This window comes from Triticum dicoccoides, chromosome 3A, assembly GCF_002162155.2.
Source record: "Triticum dicoccoides isolate Atlit2015 ecotype Zavitan chromosome 3A, WEW_v2.0, whole genome shotgun sequence".
NCBI classification, from domain to species: Eukaryota; Viridiplantae; Streptophyta; class Magnoliopsida; order Poales; family Poaceae; genus Triticum; species Triticum dicoccoides.
Genome location: NC_041384.1, coordinates 37,690,438 through 37,712,814, shown reverse-complemented (window position 1 = coordinate 37,712,814; position 22,377 = coordinate 37,690,438). Strand labels below are relative to the sequence as shown.

The 22,377-nt window shown below is 48.2% G+C and overlaps 1 pseudogene; it reads right to left on the bottom strand.

Moving 5' to 3' along the window:
* LOC119271111 overlaps positions 1–17,727 on the bottom strand; it is a 72,579-nt pseudogene extending 54,852 nt beyond the window's left edge.
* Positions 17,728–22,377: the final 4,650 nt, after the last annotated feature.

Genomic DNA, 22,377 nt, shown 5'->3' with positions numbered 1-22,377 from the left:
CGGCTGCGGCGTAGTGGGTCGGGGCCGCGGTGGCGGCGCGGTGTAGGGAGGGTAGAGGGAAGGAGCGGCGCGGTGGATCGAGGGAGAGGGAACTGGCGAGGGGGAGAGGGAAGGGGGGATCGGGGGAAGGGGTATCCTATAGCAATGGCGCACCACCTCGTGGTGCGCCATTAGTAGTTTTTTTCTTATAGCAATGGCACAATACTAATGGCGCACCACCCCTAGGTGCGCCATAAGTACATCCATACTAATGGCGCACCTCACCATGGTGCGCCATTAGTATTTTTTTTTCTGCTCGAGCCAACAGGTTATATTCCACCTGACCTGATCCACACCAAGTTCCCTCTACTAGCTCGACTTGTCAGCAGCCATTTCTCACACCAGGAGGTCCTGGGTTCGATTCCCAGGCTCCACAATTTTTTTATGCATTTAAAATGCTGTTTGATACTTATTTGTGTTTAAATATATTCAAACTGGTTTAAATCATAACAGTAATATTTTTTTATAAGATAGTAATAACTTTTTTAAAAATATCATCAAACAGTAGTGCCGGTGGAGCGGGGGAGGGTGCGCGGGGTGCGGGGGGTCGGCGGCGGCGGTTGAGTAGGGGAGGGGTGCGGGGGGTCGGCGGCGGCGGTTGAGTAGGGGAATCGAGGGTGCGGGGGGTCGGCGGCGGCGGCCGGTGGACCGGGGGTGCTCGGCGGCGAGGGGGACCGGATCTGGCGAGGTGGGATAGCGATCGAGATGGAGGGGGATCGAGATCGAGTGTCCATGAAATTTAAAAATATTCATGATAGTTCAAAAAGTGCCCATGAAATACAATCGAGAAATGAAGGCTACAATTTAAATACAATCGATCTTAGCTAGCTATCTGTTCACAATCTTCTTGCCCTTCTTTTTCGCAAATGGAGTTCTTCTGTGGAACAGACGTCCTTTAGGTAGGGTGGTCCTGCTTCTTCTTGTGGTGTATGCTGCTACTTCATCATCGTCTTCATGTTCGATCCTCGGGTCGCCGTACTTGTCGAAGTCTTGCTCATTGGCTACTACATCCATTCCGATGATCTTCCTTTTGCCTCTCCTCACAACAACACGACTGGGCTTTGATGGGTCGGTAATGAAGAAGCATTGGTCCACTTGGGAAGCCAGTACCCATGGCTCATTTTCGCGGTGACGTTTGCGCCCGCGGTCTTGGATTTAGCTTCAGGTATAACCATGGTGGTGAAATACCGGTCTTCTTTTAGGACGCTCTTGGCCCATCTGACACGGAACATCGGGACCTTCTCTCCAGCATAGCTCAGCTCCCAGATCTCCTCGATCCTTCCGTAGTATCTGTCCTTGTCGTTAGTGGTGTAGGATTCAATTGTTACCCCAGAGTTCTGATAACCATCGCTCTTCATGTCCTTGGCCTCGGTGTAGAATGTGTAGCCGTTGATATCGTACGCCTCATAGGTCATTAGGTTGTGCTCGGCGCCCTATGACAAGGCGAATATGAGTTGTTCTTCCGCGGAAGAATCCTCATGTAAAGGGTACGACAGAAGCTTCTGCTTGAACCAACGCGTGAAACATGAGTTGTGCTCTTTGAGTATATCTCCGTCCGTCCTCTGTTGGCCTCGGTCATTGTACGTCTTCTTAATAAAGGTTTTGTGCTCTACCACCCAAGGATCGACCACGTCTATGTGTTGTAGCGCGACTAGGTTTGCTCTTTCAAAGTCGGTGAGTCGACCCTCGAAGTCGACATGCATTTCGCGGCGACCCTCACGGTGACCCCATCCAGCGAGCCTGCCGAGGTGCCTGTTGACGGGCAGACCAACGGGGTTCTCGATGCCTAAATAATTCGTGCAGTAGGAGATGCACTCTTCGGTCAGAAAGCCCCTGGCTATGCTTCCCTCTAGACGTGACATGTTGCGAACGTATCCTTTGATGACACAATTCATCCTTTCGAACGGCATCATGCTGTGCAGGAACGTCGGCCCGAGTTGGATGATATCGTCCATGATATGGACCAGCAGATGCACCATAACGTCGAAGAATGCGGGCGGGAAGTACATCTCAAGCTCGCATAGTATCACCACGATCTCTTCATGTAGCCTTCTGAGTTGCCTCACGCCAACAGACTTCCGAGAGATGACGTCGAAAAAGTTGCATAGGCCAAATAGGGTTTCACGGACGTGCGCGTCCATGATCCCACGGATTGCAACTAGAAGTATCTGCGTCATCAGCACGTGATAGTCGTGAGACTTCATCCCGCTGAACTTCAGCTTCGCTGGGTCTAGGTATCTGCTTATCTTCCCCGCGTAACCGTAAGGAAGTTTTACTCCTACGAGGCAGGTGAAAAACTGCTCGATCTCCTCCTGACTTAGAGTGAAGCACGCGGGAGGGTAGTCATTTCCGGTCTTCTTGGCCTTTTTGCCTTTGCGACGACTTTCCGTGTCCTACTTCGCCGCATCATCATCATCATCATCATCATCATATATAGCGTGAAGCTCCTGCCTGATGCCCATTGATTTCAAGTCTACCCTTGCTTTCGGCCCATCTTTGGTCCTCTCTGGAATGTTGAGCAGGGTACCAAGCAGACTCTCGCACACGTTCTTCGTGATATGCATGACATCAAGGCTGTGAGGCACACGGTGGATCTTCCAGTACGGCAAGTCCCAGAAAACAGACCTCGTTTTCCATACCTTCAACATCGGCTCTGGCGCCTTTCGCTTCTTTCCCGGCTCTGGTGCCTTTTGCTTCTTTCCCGGCAGTGGGCAGTCTTTCCAATTTTTCAACAGCTCGTCTATTTCCTCGCCGCTCCTCATACGCGGGCGTCCTCGGGGTTCGGTTTCACCATCGAAAAGATCCTTGCGCTTTCTCCATGGGTCATCATCGCGAAGCCACCTTCGATGTCCCATGAACACGGTTTTCGAAGACCCGGGATCTCTATCTAGCTGGCGATACGTTGTGTCATCCATGCACCCGACACATCCAGAAAATCCGTGGACCACCTGCCCCGCGACATATCCGTAACCGAGATAGTCGTGCACCGTCGTGAGCAGCGCGGCTCTCATAGGGAAATATTCTTTCTCTGCGGTGTCCCACGTATTGGCTGGCGTTTTCCACAGCGTGTCAAGCTCCTCTTTCAGCAGCCCCAGATACAGATTGATGTCGTTCCCTGGTTGTTTCGGTCCTTCAATTAGCATACTCATGTGAATGTACTTCCTCTTCATGCACAACCAGGGGGGAAGGTTGTACATCCACACAAACACAGGCCAGGTGCTATGTGTGCTTCTCTGGCTGCCAAACGGATTGACTCCATCGGTGCTCGCGCCCAGCACGATGTTCCTTGGATCGTTCCCAAATTCTGGGTCTTCGAAGTTCAACGCTTGCCACTGGCTCGCATCCTTAGGGTGACTCAGCATCTTGTCTTTTTTATCTATCTCTGGATCATTTGCGTCATCTTCTCGCTTCTTCTCCTCCCTATCCGCGTGCCAACGCAGGAGCTTTGCTACCTTAGGGTCCGCGAAATACCGGTGCAGACGAGGAGTGATCGGAAAGTACCACACCACTTTTCGAGGAGCTTTCTTCCTCTTCTTGTATCGAGTGACGCCGCAGACCGGGCATATGGTAGACTCCACGTGCTCGTCCCGATAAATGATGCAATTGTTCATGCACACATGGTATTTCACGTGCTGTAAATCCAGAGGACACACGATTTTCTTCGCCTCCTCCAAACTGGTCGGGCACTTGTTCCCCTTGGGAAGACGTTCGTGCCAGAATGACATGTTCTCGTCGAAGCATGCGTCATTCATTTTGTGTTTTACCTTCATCTCCAGAGCCATGAGCGTTACTTTCAGGCGGGTATCCTCGGGCCTGCATCCTTCATACAATGGAGTAACCGCGTCTAACTCAAGTTGATCCATCTTGGCTTTCTTTCGGGCGGCAGCTCTTGCGTTATCCGTCTGCTTGAGAAGCAGCTCTTGAATATGAAGGTCTTGCACCCAGCCCATCGATGGTCCAGCGTCGTCTGCTCCGCCGACATCATCATCTTCATGATCATGCCCGTCGTCTGCTCCGGCATCTTCCTCATCATCATGTCCTACATCTTCTCAATGATGACTGTGTACAGCATCACCGTCGTGATCATCTCCTGGGGATTCTTCGTATTCTCGCCCGCCCAAGCCGCGGTGGTTGTCTTGCTGCCCTTCCTCATTTCTTGCCCGGCCCCCATGGACGACTTCGTAGTCATCTTCATCACCTTGCCACAGATAGCCATCCATGAAACCACGCAAGAGCAGGTGGTCCCGCACCTGCCCGGATTCCGGGTCCACAATAAGGCTCTTCAGCTTGCATCTTCGACACGGACATATTATCTCTATCTCGTTCTTTTGAAGCATCTCGGCCTTCGCGGACCTCAAAAACCTATTCACGATGCCTTCGGTCATCGTGCGGACCATGGTCGCCTGCGGGGTAGAGCAAAACGATATTTTAGAACCAAGAAAAAATTTGGCATGACTTTCGCTAAAAATAGGACCAAAAAGAATGCTTAATGCCAAAATTCTCGGCGAAACGGAAATGAATCAACATTCCGGCAAAATATTGGCAACTATTGCATTTCAAATACCGGTACACCTCCAAACACAAACACATATGCAACACCACAAACATATGCAACACCACGAACATACATAGATCTAGCTAGGCCATAAAAAGTTCATGTGCACATTTTTGTAGGGAGAACAACATAAATATAGCTTCCCCCCTTACTTACCTATCAAAAAAAGATAATTTAACCACTTAAATTGAATGAATCTTTGGTGGAAATGAGGTGAAAAAGAGGAGGCACCCGAGACAAGGAGGAGGTGGAGAGAATGAAGTGGGGAGAAAGTGAGTGTGGGTAGGAGAGGCTGTCCAAAATATCTTGTTGCTGCCCACTTACTAATGGCGCACCAACTCTAAATGCGTCATTAGTAATCCAGGTTACTAATGGCGCACCTTCTGGTGGTGCGCCATTAGTAGTTTTGCAAAAAAAACATACTAATGGTGCACTGTTCCACAGTGCGCCATTACTAGTTTAAACTAGTAATGGCGCACGGTCCAACAGTGCGCCATTAGTAGTTTTGCAAAAAAAGGAATAAAAAATATAATAAAAAAAACAACATTAGTGGCGCACTTTCCGACAGGTGCGCCATTACTAGTTACAACTAGTAGTGGCGCACTGTGTCTGGATGCGCCATTAGTATGTTCGGACAGGCGCACTAGTTCAAAAAAAATTTGATACTAATGGCGCACCCTGGGCCAGGTGCGCCATTAGTAGTTTCAGCTCTAATGGCGTATCAGAAGCTGGTGCGCCATTAGTATATACTAATGGCGCACCGCTTGTCTGGTGCGCCATTAGTGTCAATCCCATCTATAGCCCTTTTTCTAGTAGTGAGGTCGCCTTCCTGAAAAGTCCTGGACTTAACCCGACGGCTGTGATAATGCCGCAGGTCCTATTGATAAATTGCTGATCGAGCCACTGCTAAGTCTATTTCTTCATCTAACAAGTCGAGTGCATCCTGTCTGGCTTGTTCATTATTAGCTTCCACATAACTGCCACACGGGGCGAGTCATGACGGATGTCACTAGGCAACACTGCTTCTGCTCCATACACCATGAAGAAAGGTGTGTAACCTGTAGACCTGTTAGGTGTGGTATTGATACTCCAGAGCACCGAGGCTAATTCCTCTACCCAACAACCCGGCGTTCACTGCAAGGGAAACATAAGACGGTGTTTGAGACCTTCTAAAATTTCCTGATTTGCTCTCTCAGCTTGACCATTGGATTGAGGATGAGCTACAGAAGAAACATCAAGCCGGATATGCTCACGCTGACAAAACTCCTCCATAGCCCCTTGAGATAGATTAGTGCCATTGTCAGTGATAATGTTGTGTGGAAAACCAAAACGGAAGCTCACCTTTTTCATGAACTGAACCGTCGTGGCCGCATCACACTTACTCACTGGCTCTACCTCAACCCACTTTGTGAATTTATCAACTACCACTAAAAGATGTGTATTTTTATCCTTAGACCTTTTGAAAGGCCCCACCATGTCAAGCCCCCAGACCGCAAATGGACAAGTGATTGGAATCAACCGGAGCTCTTGGGCGGGAACATGTGCTCGTCATGCGAACTTTTAACATCCATCTCATCTGCTGACCAGATCCTCTGCATCAGCGTGAGCCGTCAACCAGTAAAAACTGTGACGAAAAGCTTTGGCCACCAGAGATTTTGACCCGGCGTGATGACCACAATCACCTTCATGGATCTCATGAAGTATTTCTTGGCCTTCTACAGGGGAAACACACCATGGAAACGCTCCAAAGACGCTGTGATGGTATAGTTCTCCATCAGAAATCGTCATTGACTTAGACCGCCGGGTTATCTGTCGAGCCAGGGTCTCATCTGCTGGAAATTCTCCCTGGGTCATGTAAGCCAAGAACGGCACTGTCCAATATGGGATGACATGAAGAGCCGCCACCAACTGTGCCTCTGGGTCAAGAACGGCTAGATCTTCTTCCGTGGGTAACTTGATGGACGGGTATGCAAAACATCCAAAAAGGTATTAGGTGGCACGGGCTTACATTGAGACCCCAACCGGCTTAAGGCATCAGCCTCTTTGTTCTTCCTACGGTAAATGTGCTCCACCTGATAACCTTTAAAATGCCCTGCAACAACATCAACTTCCTGGCGATAAGCTGCCATGAGAGGATCTTTGGAATCCCACTTATCTGAGACTTGTTGAGCCACTAAATCTGAGTCGGCAAGACATCTGACCCGGCTCAGACTCATCTCTTTGGCCACTCGAAGATCATGGAGCAAGGCTTCATACTCTACTGCGTTGTTAGTGCAAGGAAACATCAGCCGTAACACATAACAAAATTTGTCACCTCGAGGGGAGGTTAAAACAACTCCAGCCCCCGAGCCTTCCAACTGTCTGGACCCATCAAAATGAATAGTCCAATATGTGTTGTCTGGTTTCTCTTGTAACATTTGCATCTCTGTCCAATCATTAATGAAGTCAACCAGTGCTTGAGATTTGATCGCAGTACGTGGTACATACTTCAACCCATGAGACCCAAGCTCAATGGCCCACTTGGCGACTCGTCCAGTGGCTCCTCTATTTTGAATGATGTCTCCCAAAGGAGCAGAGCTGACCACAGTGATTGGGTGACCCTGAAAATAATGTTTAAGCTTCCGGCTCGCCATGAACACCCGATATACGAGCTTCTGCCAATGTGGGTACCGCTATTTGGATTCAATTAACACCTCACTGACACAGTAAATCGGCCGTTGAACTGGATGCTCCTTGTAAACCTCCTTGCGCTCCACCACAATTGCCACACTAACAGCTTGTGAGTTGGCGGCTACGTATAACAACAATGGCTCTTTCTCGACTGGAGCAACAAGGACCGGCGGCTCAGGAAGCTGTGTCTTCAAATCTTCAAAAGCAGAGTTTGCAGCCTGGCTCCAAACAAAATCATTTGTTTTCTTCATCATCTGATATAAAGGCATCGCCTTCTCCCCTAATCGGCTTATGAACCGAGTTAAAGCAGCAACACGACCCGCCAGCCATGGAACATCATTGATGCATGTTGGCTTGGCTAGGGATGTAATTGCCTTGATTTTCTTCGGGTTAGGTTCAATACCTCGATTGGACACCAAAAAACCCAAGAGCTTGCCGGCTAGGACTCCAAAAACACACTTGGCTGGGTTAAGCATCATTTTGTAGACCCGGAGATTATCGAAGGTCTCTTTCAGATCTGCGACCAAGGTTTCCTCTTTCCTGGATTTTACCACTATATCATCCACATAAGCATCAACATTACGCCCAATTTGATTGTGAAGACAATTCTGCACACACCGTTGGTAAGTCGCCTGGGCACTCTTAAGCCCAAAAGGCATAGACACATAGCAGAAAGCTCCAAAAGGAGTGATAAAGGCCGTCTTCTCCTGCTCTTTGACTGCCATCTTGATCTGATGATAACCTGAAACTGTCTAACAGGTTTAAACTTTGGATCAATATTGAGAGTGTGCTCAGCGAGTTCCCTCGGGACACCCGGCATGTTGGAAGGTTTCCATGCAAAGATGTCCCGGTTCTCACGGATGAACTCGATGAGCGTGCTTTCATATTTTGGATCCAAGTTTGCACTGATGATGAACTGCTTGGATGAGTCGCCACGCACAAAGTCAACCATCTTGGTGTCATCAGCTGATTTGAACTTCAACACCGGCTCATCCTCTGTTGGTGGTTTCTTTAACGATGTCATGTCTGCCGGGTCAACGTGATCCTTGTAAAACTTTAACTCGTCTGTTGCACAAACAGATTCAGCATAGGTAGCATCACCTTCTTCACACTCTGAAGCTATTTTCCGGCTCCCATGTACTATAATGGTACCATTATAACCCGGCATCATGAGCTGCAAATATACATAGCATGGCTGAGCCATGAACTTGGCATAAGCCGGCCGTCCAAACAGAGCATGATATGGGCTTTTGATCTTAACTACCCCAAAGGTTAATTTTTCTGCTCTGGAGTCATACTCATCTCCAAAGGCTACTTCCAGTTCAATCTTACCAACTGGGTATGCCGACTTGCCAGGTACCACACCGTGAAAAACAGTGTTGGATTGTTTAAGACTCTTATCAGTCAACCCCATCCGGGGGAACGTCTCATAGTAGAGGATGTTGATGCTGCTGCCTCCATCCATGAGTACCATAGTGAATTTGTATCCACCAACCTGAGGCGCCACTACCAAGGCCAAGTGACCTGGATTATCAACCCGAGGTGGGTGATCCTCTCTGCTCCACACAATAGGCTGCTCTGACCAACGTAAATAACGTGGAATCGCCGGCTCAACGGCATTAACGACCCTCTTGTGAAGCTTCTGGTCCCTCTTACCTAAACTAGTGGTGAACACATGGTATTGCCCACTATTCACCTGTTTCGGGTTGCTCTGATATCCGGACTGTTGCTGTTGATTACCTTGGCCGGGTTGTGGATTATATCCTCCTTGGTTACCAGGATGGCCCTGATCGTGAAATCCTCCGCCACCCGAGTCGGCGCCTGGGCCACGGAAACCGCCTCCACCTGAACCGCCACCTGGGCCGTGACCTCCATCAAACGCGTTTTAATTTTTAAACGCCTTCATGATTGTACAATCTTTCCACAGGTGGGTGGCTGGCTTCTCTCGGGTGCCGTGCTTTGGACATGGTTCATTCAATAGTTGCTCAAGGGTGGGACCTGACCCGCCCTACCGAGTGGGTTGCCTGCCCTTGCGCCACTGGTTTCCGCCCTGTGCATTAGTGTTAGCGACAAACTCATCAGCCTTACGCTTATTACCTCCTTGATTTGCCGGGTTATGCTGGTGAGCCTTACCGTTGCCATTCTTCTTTCCCTTCACTGTCTTTTCTTTGTCAGACACCGGGTCTTTGGTACCACCAGAATCAGCATACTTGACGAGTGATACGTCTCCATCGTATCTATAATTTTTGATTGTTGCATGCCAATATTATTCAACTTTCATATACTTTTTGGCAACTTTTTATATTATTTTTGGGACTAACATATTGATCCAATGCCCAGTGCCAGTTCCTATCTATTGCATGTTTTTGGTTTCGCAGAATATCCATATCAAATGGAGTCCAAACGGGATAAAAACGGACGGAGCTTATTTTTGGAAAATATGGAAAATTCCAAAGGAAAATCAACGCGAACCAGTGCCCGAAGTGGTCACGAGGCAGGCCCCCCCCCCTTAGGGCGCACCCCCTACCCTCGTGAGCCCACCGTAAGGCGGTTGACGCTCTTATTTTGCCACAAGAAAGCTAATATTCGAAAAAAATCATGGCGAAGGTTTCAGGCCAATCGGAGTTACGGATCTCCATATATATACAAAACAGTGAAACAGAGCAGAACAGAACGCAGAACTGGAGAGAAACTGAGAGATAGATCCAATCTCGGAGGGTCTCTCACCCCTCCCATGCCATGGCAGCCAAGGACCAGAGGGGAAACCCTTCTCCCATCTAGGGAGGAGGTCAAGGAAGAAGAGGAAAAAGGGGCCCCTCTCCTCCTCTCCTCCGGTGGCGCCGGAACGCCGCTGTGGCCATCATCATCATCACCGCGATCTTCACCAACACCTCCGCCATCTTCGCCAACATCTCCATCACCTTCCCCCCATCTATCTACAGCGGTCCACTCTCCCGCAACCCGATGTACCCTCTACTTGAACATGGTGCTTTATGCTTCATATTATTATCCAATGATGTGTTGCCATCCTATGATGTCTGAGTAGATTTTCGTTGTCCTATCGGTGGTTGATAAATTGCTATGATTGATTTAATTTGCTTGTGGTTATGTTGTTGTCCTTTGGTGCCCATCATATGAGCGCGCGCGTGGATCACACCATAGGGTTATTTGTATGTTGATAGGACTATGTATTGAAGCTTCAACCTAGCATAGAAATTGATGCATACGGGATTGAAGGGGGACCAATATATCTTAATACTATGGTTGGGTTTTACCTTAATGAACATTAGTAGTTGCGGATGCTTGCTAATAGTTCCAATCATAAGTGCATAGAATTCCAAGTAAGGGATGACATGCTTGCAGTGGCCTGTCCCACATAATACTTGCTATCGGTCTAGTAAAGTAGTCAATTGCTTAGGGACAATTTTGCAACTCCTACCACCACTTTTCCACACTTGCTATATTTACTTTATTGTTTCTTTGCCCTACTTTTTATGTATGTACTCTTTATTATCTTGCAAACCTATTCAACAACACCTACAAAGTACATCTAGTTTCATACTTGTTCTAGGTAAAGCGAACGTCAAGCATGCGTAGAGTTGTATCAGTGGTCGATAGAACTTGAGGGAATATTTGTTCTACCTTTAGCTCCTCGTTGGGTTCGACACTCTTACTTATCGAAAATTGTTGTGATCCCCTATACTTGCGGGTTATCAACGAGAGCCGCCATCAACTGGCCCATGTCAAAACGGCAATTTTTCTCCAACATCAAGACTGCTGAGCCAGCATCCATCTTATCAGACGAATGTATTATCTCCTTGACCCGGCGCACCCAATGGATTGTAGAATCACCGTCCTCTTGCTTACAATTAGTTAGGTCCACAATCGACATAGGCTGCTTACACGTGTCTTTGAAGTTCTGGATGAACCGTGCCTTCAACTCCGCCCATGAGCCGATAGAATTGGGTGGCAACCCCTTCAACAAAGTACGAGCTGTTCTATCTAACATCATAGTGAAATACTTGGCCATTGCTATGTCGTTGTCCTCCAACAACTCCATAGCCATCTCATAACTATCAATCCAAGCCCTGGGTTGTAAGTCAGCCGTGTAATTAGGCACCTTACGAGGCCCCTTAAAGTCCTTTGGCAAACGCTCATTACGTATGGACGGCACCAAGCAAGAGACGCCTCCGGTTCTTGTGGCCACTCCTGCCTCGACCGAGGTTGCTGGATAAGCCGGAAAAGTTTGATGAGCCGCCTGATCTGCTGCCGTTTGAACTGCTCGTTCCGCCTCTTGTCGAATCCTCTCCTGATCCGTCAAGTTAAGGGCTCCAGCCTGCACCAGCTCATGCCTATGTGGCCGGTTGCAACATTGAGCATTGCTTGACATGTCCGCGGATTCCATGTGCCTACTGTAGCTCGGGCTCTGTCTTGGGCGAGCAGTTGAATGGATCCTATCTCAACTGTAGGAGTACGCATCCTGTTGTGCCAGAGCTGTCTAAAGAAGTTCTCTTACCCTCCGCTTTTCGACCGCCGCCGGTGAGTCACCTTCCATCGGGAGAGCCGCCAAATGAGCCGACGCTGCGATGAGGTTTTCCAAGGGGTTGGAGAAGTGACCCGACGGCGTTGGTACTTAATGAGGCGGAGCGGTAATTATACGAGGTGGTTCCATGGCACGCGGCTGAACCGGTGCACCGGGTGTCGTGATCCGGCGTGCCTCTGGCGGGTTGCTTCCCCCAGCTCCGGGTGTATGGAATAGGTTCCTAGGATCAAGCGTCAGAGGTAGACGTGACTGAGTTTTCTTATGCCTTCTTCTCATGACCACATTTGACGCGTTCAGATCCACCGAGAGCCAGAAGGTCTCTGCTTGAAGCTATTGAGCACGAACGTCCAAAGCCGCCCGCTCTGCTGCCATCCTGACTTCGTCTGCGGCCAGACTTTCCTTAGCTTGCACCATCTCTTCACGTATGCATGCCACCTCTGCGTCATGCTGGGCTTTATCCGTCGGCTCTACCACGGCAGTCAACAGAGTCGTCAGTTTATCCATGAGGTCCATTAGAATCTGAGCCGGGGGGCGCGCGGGGTCTCCTGACCCAGCCGCAGCCGACCCATAGTTGTTGCCGCTGCTGCTGTGGAGTTCTGCCCGGGTTGTGTCCCTGCCATGAAGACTCCGATCCAATTCGGCGGCTGAAGGGGGTCCGGAATACTGCTGTCATCGGAACAGCCCCCGAGCATGCCATCCTGCAGCTGGTACAAAGAGTCCGTCTTGCCCGTTGATGATGCAGTGTCAGAACAGACGGCCCTCTCACCGCCCTCCACCGATCCTTCAGAGTATTCACGCCGTGGACGCAGCCTACGAAGGCATGCTTCATGACAGATTGAACACGGGTGGTCCTCGCGCGTCGAGCCGTTTCGATGAGGTTGGTATGGATGTCCGGCTCAGGGCCTGACTCGCCGATCCGGCCGATGAAGACGTGAATTCCGCCGAAGGGTACCCAGTACCCGTACTCAACTGAGCCGGCCTCGGGGCCCCAGCCTTCGTCGTCGATGTAGAGCTTCCCTTGAGCCCTTTTGGTCATCCGGCCCACAGCGTATCCCTTGAGCCCTTCGAATTTGCCCTTCAAGAACTGAAATCCACCGTGCGCTGGCCCCATGGTGGGCGCCAACTGTCGTGGAATTGTCACGGCAGATGTCCTAGTGAAACGACTTAACCGTAGGGCCATCGCAACTAGGAAGCTTAAAGGGGTTAATTGGGACAAGGGACACGAGAGGTTTTATACTAGTTCGGCCCCTTACGATGAAGGTAAAAGCCTACGTCTAGTTATGTTGGTATTGCTGGGGTTTCGATCACCAAGAGGCTTAATTCACCGCTTGGTTATCGATCTCTTCTTTCTTGCCCTAAGCCGCCGCCGGGTCGTCCCCTTATATATACGGGTTGACGCCTGGTGGCCTACAGAGTCCCGGCCGGCTCATAATCGTGTCCGTCTCGGTGAATTCATTTACATGCCTTTCTTTACAAGCCTTTCCTTACATACGGCGGTTCACAATACCGGGCCTTAAGCCGCCTCCAGGCCTTTGGGCCTTCTATAAGATTTAATAAAGTATCGTCTGGAATGTTTACTGGGCTTCTTGTGTAACCCGCCATTGGGGCTGACCCGGCCCCTCCTGGGTGGGTCATAACTGATAGCTACATCCCCTACAATACTCCAGAAAAACACACTTCTTAGACCGAAACTCGAGCTTACGCTTGTTATATGGACGGAGATGAGGCCAGCATGCACACCCAAACACTATGAAGAACGTGTAGTCTGGGATTTCATTGAGCAAGATTTCAAGCGGGGTTCGCATTTTCAGAAGTCGTGAGGGATGCCTATTAATAAGAAAACATGCTTTGGAGAAAGCATCACTCTAGAACCGAAACGGAACGGATGCTTGAGCTTGTAAGGTTAGGCCAGTTTCAACAAGGTGACGATGCTTACGTTCGGCAGCATTCTGCTGATGTGTATGAGGACATGACACGCGATGCAAAATCCCAAGTTTGTTAGAAAACGAGTTGAGGTTGTGGTATTCACCACCGCAGTCGGATTGAACATGGATGATTTTCTGTTTAAGGAGACGCTCAACGTGTGCTTGAAACTGAAGAAAACCATCTAACACATCAGACTTGCGTTTAATAATACATAGCCATGTAAACCGACTATAAGCATCAATAAAACTGACATAATAATTGTGACCACCAACGGATGTCTGGGCATGACCCCAGACATCAGAGAACACAAGCTCAAGACGATGTTTCATAACACGACTAGACTCTGAAAACGGAAGTTGGTGACTCTTGCCCTGCTGACAGGCATCACAGACAGTTTCAGCAGTTTTATTGGACACAACTAGTAGCTTATAACGATGCAACACATGACGAACTATGGGAGCTACAGGATGACCAAGGCACGCATGCCAGTGAGTGGCGACACACGGACACCACTGAACGCCTGAGGAGAAGACTGCATGGAGGGTGTGCGCGGCGCATCAAGTGCGTACAAGCCATGGCGAAGACGAACGATAAGCAGAAAAGCCCTCGTGTCCCGATCCTTGATAAAGAGACGAAAAGGGTGAAACTCAGTAAGGACATTATTATCACGTGTAAGTTGAGGAATAGACAACAAACTACGCGTAGCAGAGGGAACACGAAGGACATTGGAAAGATGAAGTTTGCGAAAATTGTGTGCAAGGAGAGAAGCCTGACCAACATGAGAGATGTGCATACCTGCTCCAATGGTGGTGTGAACCTGATCATGACCACGATATGGCTCCTGAGTAGAGAGCTTGCCCATCTCGCCGGTGAGGTGGTTAGTAGCTCCGGTGTCCATATACCATGTCGGATCAATGGAGTAGGATGAAGTGCGACCATGATCATGACTCGTCACGGCGGCGGCGGCCTGCTTGTCGTTCCCTTTAACATTGTTGCCGAGGCCCAGAAAATCTTGCTTGTAGCAACGATGACAGCGAGAGGCGATGGGGCTCTCAAGACCACACAACTGGCAGGCCTGCGGGGCACCGCAGGAGGAGCAGCAAGCAACCGGACGGTTTCCACCCGTGATGGATGGCGCATTGCCACGCGAGGCCGGTTGTGGAGACGGTGCCGGCTTGCCACCTGAAGATGATGACTGTGGAGGTTTGCCACGAGTCGCGGCATTGGCGGAGGCGAAGCCTGGTGAGACACGACGCGCCTTGATGCGCTGTTCGCGGCCAAGGAGTCGGGCATAAAGCTCAGGAGGTGGAAGTGGATCGTCACGGCCATGAACGTTCTCAACGAGATTGTCATAATCATCATCAAGCCCATTAAGCACGAAGGTGGTGAACTCCTCGTCCTGCGGAGACTGGCCAATCTAAGCCAGTGTGTCGGCAAGGCCCCTCATCTTTTTGAAGTAGTCCGTAATGCTGAGGTCACCAAGCTTGGTCTCACCTAGCTCAGTGCGGATAGAGTGGGGACGCGCCTGAGACTGAGAGGCGAAGCTGGTGTGAAGGGCCGCCCACACCTCTCGTGACGTAGCGGCGAAGATGACCAGCAACGAGAGGCTCAGAGCGAGCGAGGACTGGATGGCGGAGAGGATGACTTGATCTTGGGCCACCCATGCATGATACGCAGGGTGCTGATGGGGCGGACACGGGATGGATCTGTCGACGTAGCCCTCCGGGTAGCGACTCCGCAGAAGAGGCAACACCTGGGCACGCCAGGACAAGTAATTGTCTGGCGTGAGTTTCACCGGTAGAAGGTGTGAGAAGTAAAACGGCGACGGCGCTGCGGCCTGATCACCGTGAGCATGCGGCGGTGCGTAAAAACCCATCAACGGATGTGCAGCCGGTCCCGAGTAGGACGGATAGGATCCGATAGGGCCAGCCGTCGGGGCACCGTAGGACGCTGCAGCTAGCGGCCCATACTGCAAGGCAGCCGCAGCCACATGGGGCGGCGGTGACGGAGCCGGGTAGGTGTGGGGCGGCGTAGGGTAGAGATGCGTCGGGGGCCCCGTAGGGTTGGGGCGACTGGACGCCGTAGTAGTGTGGGGCAGGAGGCGCACTGGACCGCGGTGCCATCTAGGGCGACGACGGTGCTGGCCCGCCAGGGGCCGTTGCAGGAGCACCGCATGGGAGGAGATTGCCCGCCACGACGTTGGGCGGGGCGATGTGATCGCCAGGAGGGTCCGATCCAATCTGGGGGTCAGGCGATGCAGGGGCGCCATGGGCCATCGCAAGGGGGGGGGGGGGGCGAGGCCAGGAATGGCGACCCAAGGGCCGGCGCAGCGACGGCAGGGGCGGCGACAGAGGTCGGCGCAACGACGGTGGAGGCGACGGTGGAGGCAGGGGAAGCCATCTTAAACTACACTGATACCATGTAAAACGTAATATGTTGGGAACTGCACGACATCCTAAACGGAGTGTGGCTCTTTCATTATATAGATGTACCCATGGGGTACAATATAATGTTACAATATATATGTACAGAGGCTACGTACATACAGTCTAACAGTTATGGGATACCGAAAGACATACGAGGTATATAATTTGAAAGGTATTATCTGTACTTACTGTGAGGAGAGCTTTCATGTGCTCTCTTGTGAGATTATACTCCTGCTGAATAGACAACAGAATATCTACGAAATCACCATTCTTGTGATCAGACACTGATTTGCGCGTGCTCACACGATCATCGATCACTTTGTCCAGCAGATTGGCCCATCTGTTCCTCACTCTTTCCGCCTTGGCACAAACCGCCCTCTTAAGCACTACAACCCTACCCAATGCTGGGAAGTACTCCTCCAAGTTGAACCCACCTACAAGCCGTGAGGAGTCCTTGATGAGTTCCCGGAACAACTTGCTCCGCCCATCTTTCAGGAAGGGCAAATTTTAACATGGTCCCTCTTACCTCCTTTTTTTTCGTGTGAGGTAAGAAGGTAAGAGTCAATCAAGTCATTCATTGATGAGATCAACGGCTAAGATCTATTTTATACTCTTACCTCTCATGTGAAAAGAGGGGATAAGAGGGACCATGTTAAAACTGCTCTTCAGGAAGAACTTGCCCGACACGATACGGCACGCCATGTCATTCGAGTATGAGTTGAGCAGCTCGCTAATGTCGACTGTACTACCAGCTGTGGCTGCCTCGTTGATCTTGGCCATTGCCATGTTGACCTATGAGATGATAGCATGCGCCTTAAATTACGAGAAGCTAACAGTCATATATGCAATTGTTAATTATAAGACGGAAACATTGAAGTCATTTTTTTTCTTTTGCAAGAGACATGGAACACATGGAAGTCCCTTTTTGACGAGAGACATGGAAGTCATTGTTTTCCATTGTTTCTTGTCTGATGTACTAGTGTCTTCCAAATGAGTGTGACAATAATGTTTGCAACGTCATTGAAAGAAAAGTCTGTCAGAGCGGCTAAAATTGCAACATCATTAAACATCAGTACCTCCTCTATGGCGGCGCTGCGGAAAGACTGCACCTTCTTAACGTTGAGCATGTCTGTGGTGACGAGCTTCCTCGCCTGCCGCCAGTACTCGCCGTACGGCGCAAAGGCAATGTCAGATGAGCCATACATGATGATGTCGGGGACGACGGAAGGGGGCCGCGATGCGAGGATGTGGTCCTTCGTGCACAGCACGTCCTCGGCGGCGCGCGGTGACGACACTACGAGGGTCGATAGTGCGCCCAGCCGGAGGAGCAACACATCCAGACCGTGCTTCCTCGCGAGGTCACGGAGGGAGACGTGTGGGATGGCACCGACGAGGTGCAGGTGCCCGATGATGGGCAGCGCCGGCGACGGAGGTGGGAGGCGTTGCCCTGTCGATCCTGTCTTTCTGGTGAACTAGTGATGCAGAGACAAGAGGAGGAGGGGGAGCAGGAACAGAAACCATGCCCGCGGGGGCGTCTCTAGCATGAGCTCCTGCACGAGGTTTGCCATGCTGAGCTCAGTTGCTCTATCAGGTTTTGCATCACAAGCTCTGTTGCTTTATAAGCAGTCAGGCCAGGTAGAAGGTGAAAAAGCATATGCATACATCGACTCATATCTGCAGTGCACTGAAATTGAGCAATATTTGTGCTTGTGTGTCCAAATCAGGTCTAGTCTGTTAGGAACAACAACTTGTATTATTAGGAGGCCAAAGCCAACATATATACACATACATGAGGATGCCAAAAGGCTACAGGAGTATGCCAAAAGACTGAATGCAAAAGGTCAAAAGGCATCACTAATATAACTCTAACATAGTCTTCAGATGGATGAGCTCTTCGTGTTCAATTAGCATACGTGCGCTAACGTTGTCACTTGCGCAGTCGTACAGCTACCGATGAATAGGCCATAACCGCATTCTCCTCCCACCGATCGTGGAATTGAATCACGCGGGAGAAGTAGACGTCCAACCTCCACACCACATACGTCTCTGCATGTTTTGACCATCCACGGCACGGAAAGATCTCCACAATGCTAATCTCTACTCCTAATGTCTGAGTTGGTTGAATAGTATGGTTTATTTTCGTCCCACCATTTTTAACCGTTTTTTTGCTGGGTTTTTTCGTCCCCTGTCCCGCCTCCCGTCCGCTGGTTTTACCATCGCGACAGAACTGGTGGACTCCCTCTGTCAATACCTTGCTAGCCCGACCTCGACAGCTCTGTAGCCACCGTCGCCGCCCTCACCATCAGTTACCTACCATCGCTGTTCCACGCGTCTTTCCCTCAGACACACCTGCATACCTATCTACCTAACCAGCACCCACCAGTCCTAATCGATCTGAAATCTAACTCCTGATCATGACCATGAGTTGTTTTCTTAATTTATTTTGGTACTTTATTGGATCTGGGTTACACCTCGTCTATTTGAGATAAACAATTGATCTGAAGAATTATGGGACACTGGGTTGATTGGCCTGAATCACCCGTGACACCCTTAGGGAGATTTCTGAAATGCTTTTATAATTCTGGTTCTGGTTCTGTATAGATGCACAGTAATGAACAAGTAACAATCGTGACTTGGACACAAGTAGATTTTAGTGTTGCTCACGCAAAATGCAGGAGTTGAATTCATATTTGCGCACCAACTTCCTAACAATGAATCTTGGGATTTCAGTTTGACTGACTCTGTTTTATTAGCATCTGTTGTTCACTGCTGGAATTTGCACATGTAATCTTCGGTACTACAGTTTCTTGATTCTATAGACTGGTTCATATTAGCGCTTGTACTAAATGAAAAGTTTTCATGTTCTGGTATGGATCCCATGTTCTGAATTTAGGTGAAAAGTTTTCTTTCTTAAATGTTGTCATTATTACTAGAACTGAAATTTCGCTCTGTTTTCATGACCTCTAGTTGCATAGATAAACCATGCCGCCACCGCTAGGGAGCTCTTGGTTGCATTGCAAGTTGCAGGCCTTGTCAACTTGCTCGTGTCACTTAAGTGCCATAACCTCGCCCCGCTCAAGATGGATAATTTTTTGTAGGTTCGCCTCACCCACTTCTTCCTATCCTACTACATTTGGATAATGACACTAAGTTCTAGCAAAAACTGCAACATAACATAATGTCACTCAATGACGTCCGTGGCGGTTATAGCAGGGCGAGGATGGTGGGAAGTTCGTGGCACGCGCTGGAGGAGATTCCCGTGTTGTTCTGTATGTGGTAGGCCATGGCATGGAGTGTCAAGTAGCGAGGATGGCCGGAAGGCCCCTCATCAACAGCGGGACCTCCGCGTTAATCTGCTCGAGCCCCTTCTTCTTCGACTCCGCCAACCGTGCAGCCGCACTGTCGATCTCCTCGGCCCTGTGGTTGATTTGCTACTAATCTTTCTGCACTAACTACGGACCAGATTGGCTGTATCAGGGCAGATAGTGATAATTTGAACAATGTGAAGGTCGATAGGTGGTTGCACAGGCACACATTTGCCACGGTGTCTCCCGTGGAAATCTCAGGTTCAGGCCCATCGAAACTGCAAAAATTTGGTAAGATCGTCTTCTGGTTCCTGCTTGCTAGCTTACTATGGACACATTTGAGAGTTGTTTCAGCCCATAGGAAATTTACATACTAATTATATGGTGAAGTGGATGCAAATGATTTGACTTGGGCATGAAATATGGGGTAGTTTAGGGACTACGTCCTGAAGATTCTTTCAGGTTCACCGGAAATGACTACCAACTTGTTTAATTCTGCAGGTGCGGGTGCTGCCGGTTGATCGTGGCCTAAGCATTTGACTGTAACTAAAAGTGAACGGGAGCGATGTGGTGAAAAAAATCTTAGCACAGAGGCTATACAACTTCGAATTTATTAGGTACTACTTCCTACACTTTTATATCACTTCTGAATACAAGTTCAGGATATTACGTAGTACTATTGAATTTTAGGATTGATACTTGAAGTATTTTAAAAGGTTACTGAATTTTGTAACAAGTCTACTGTTATGTATATGAAGAACATGATCTAAAATATTGATAATGCATATGAAAGTGATCATTTCATTATGAAATCATGCCACTAATGAGATAAGTTCTTGTCACTGATTTCCTAACAAGTTTCCATTGTTCAGATTCTGACATCATTTGTAGAGCTATTTTAATTTTTGTATAAGAGAAAGGAAACACTTTATGACTGGTATGTCAAAACTTTAATTAGTTCGTTCTGGAGTCATGGCGGTGATTTGGATTCTTCACTAATTTATGATACACTTTCAGTTTGGGGGCTCTGAAACTTTATGTATTTTCTGTCATTTTTTGTTACTGCCATACTTTATTATTCGTGCTTATCATACCTCGTGAATACACGTGAGTGAAATTGGGGATAGTATATATATACATTCTTCAGGAGTTTGAAGAAGGATAGCACAACAATATTTCTTAGGGCTGTGGCATAGCTGTGTGGTACTTCTGCATTTGCAGCATTTACAGATCATGTACTTACAGCTTAATGCAATCATTGGAATTGATTATAGATTTCCTTTGATTTATTTTTTTGAATGTTAACAACAATGACAACTTGTGACATTTCTAAGTTTCATTCCATTGAGAGAGAGCGGGCAATGGATTATCAGATGGAACGAAATTAAAAGCCAACTGATCTGACCATGGCTGGTTGTCACAGGATCCTTGTGATCTGTTCTACTTTGACTTGGAGCGTGCAGCTATTATATTGTAAGTGATGAGTTTATTTTTCCTGAATCTACTACCGGAGGTCAGTCAGATATGGTAATTATTAGTGGCAAAAGAAACAGGTGGTAATTATGACACTTTATTTGCAAAACAATGAGACTGAAACAATGCCAATTGAGTATGTTATGTACTTGTAGGAAGGTTGTGAAGGAAGTGTTCTTCCCTTATTTTTTTATGAAGGTAAGGTGTTATTATTGGATTCATGCTACTCTAGATTGCTTGGCTACTCCACCATTTTCCTTCAACACTTGACATTTATTTAGTTTTCTTGGTTGGCTTCTTTTCGACAGTGGTCAGATTGAAAAATTCGAGCATGTGTCACTTTAGCATTGAGAAGATAATATACATTGTCGTTACTAAGTTCAGTGTTGAGGCTCTATCCTATTTAAATTACTTTTCGGATGGAATTCAACACACTAAGAACTGTATGGTTGTTGAATGATGTTCAATGCATTTACTCGAATTTCTTGATTTTCCCGGTCGAGGTATGAAACTGACGGCTTGATGGGTGGGGAGGAGGACTACGATGACCTGGCCCTCACAACATTATTAGTTTACCATGAATTATTGCTTGTTAATGCTAGTAAAAATGAAGGATGATGTCGTTTCATATGTCTTGCCAGGCTGATGTATCTGAATATTTTGATCCCCTATTTGGGTAAAATCATCTCCACTTTCTAAATTTCCTTCTACTTTGTTTGGTTAATTATTGCGGTGTTTCATTTCTTTTTGTTTGTTTTTGTGAGTAGAGCAACCTCCTTGTGGATGACAAAAGAATTCGGTCCAGATAATTCTTTCTTTGAACAAAATAACTTCTTTGGGGATGCCAAAATATATTTCAGTTTTCTTACTAATTCACCGCAATTGGTAAGGATAGAACAATGGCAGTTTGCCTTATGTTGGTCTTGTACTAAACATAATGATTTATGGAAGACCTTGAAATAAGTCTATACAGCATGTAGCTCTTTGGGCGTTCTCTCTTAGTATTACAATATAAATCCTAGTAGGGTTTGTAAGAAATTGTGTTAAACATGGTTATTATCTTATTGGATCTTAAACAAACTACATTACATGTGTAGGAATTTTAGTAGATAGACATGCATACTCTGCTATGTTAGATTTAGGGGAAAGAGTTTTTTTATTCATTCATCTGTATTTTTTGTCTATAATGTTGATCTATTGTTACATATTTTGATCTTCTTTGCTTCAGTTGTGCTCTTGTTACTCTGTTTGCAAGTCAGCATGATGGAATTTTTCGTGCTAACATGATTCATGGTTGCTGGGTGCCGCGACACAGAACTGGGAGCCCCCTAGGAACAAAATAAAAAAAAAGGCCACATCCTGCTTATCATAAAAACTTGGCATGGATTTTGTTTCTTACCTATATCTGACCATGGTTACCTTTTTCAAGCATGCTTTAGC